Source organism: Fomitopsis serialis (assembly GCF_022376445.1).
Source record: "Fomitopsis serialis strain Sig1Antser10 chromosome Unknown B0H18scaffold_717, whole genome shotgun sequence".
Classification (NCBI taxonomy): Eukaryota; Fungi; Basidiomycota; class Agaricomycetes; order Polyporales; family Fomitopsidaceae; genus Fomitopsis; species Fomitopsis serialis.
Window position 1 is genome coordinate 10,561 of NW_025955677.1, and position 1,179 is coordinate 11,739.

Below are 1,179 nucleotides of genomic sequence, written 5' to 3' on the forward strand. Positions count from 1 at the left end.
TGTCAGGCCTCCACAACTCTTATACACTTCATGCGAAGCACCGCGACAGTACTCGCTCAACATCGGGCACTAGTGTTACACTTTGCGCTTGCACTTCTTGCGCGTGACTGGTGAACACCGTTCCTGCGGAACATTCAATCGCCTTGTAAGCATACGCTGCAACCCAAACTCTTGCTCTGGACCACGACTTCGGCGCCGTCTTCACGGAAATAGCCTGCGATTATGGACAGCTGGATTCTAGTAGCATCAGCCTTTCTCAACGGCTTTGGGCAACCTCACGCAGAGACACCGCGTAGCGGACGTAGTGCCGCTGGCAGCGCGTTCGGATTCTCGGAATACGCTATGAGCCGCGATCACGTTTCAATGAAATGTATTGACTCGGTCATGGTCCAGGCTAAGTACCTCTTGCGTAAAGCAGCCATCCCTAGGCCAGGTGCCTCACCCTTCTGTCAATTTTTGCATTAGCCTCAGTCGAACGTTTGTCATGAAGTACCGTGGCGTCCCGCGCAAACGTTGAGCGCTGTGTTAGCGGCGCTCCTAATGACAGCCAACGCACGCTCCCTAGTACGTCTTTGCATTCTTCACTCCTGCATGCATATCATATCGTGATGGCAATGTAACCTTGTCGGCGTATTGCGCGGGACCTGCGCGTCCCGGTTCAAGACACCATATAAGCCTCGGTATGACAGCGCATCGACTATACCTACGACGCCGGGTAGCACACCTCGAAGCTCTCAGAGATACTCAAGCACCACGATGCATTTCTCCGCCCTCGTTGCTCTGGCTGCTCTCGTAGCGAGCCCATTCGCCCTCGCCCAGGCATCCGACACCGTATACGTCGTCTACGGCAACGGCCAACAGTTCGAGGACCCCACCGCATCCGTCGACACACTCACCTGCGGATCCGTCCTGGCAGCCGAGGGTACGCCCAGGTCGGAGACATTCCCGGCAACCTCGCCGGGTTTGCCAACGTCACCAACGCAGACTCGCCGCTGTGCAGCCAATGCGTAGTGCTGGGCTGGCAGGGAAGGGACGTCACCGTGCGCATCGTCGACACATCCTCGGAAGGCGGATTCGTAGTCACTGAGGGACGTACGAGGAGCTGGTGGGCAGCGACACGGTTCTGCCGGGGATCTACCAAGCGCGAATTGTAGAGGGGCCGTACAGCTGCTGAGGATG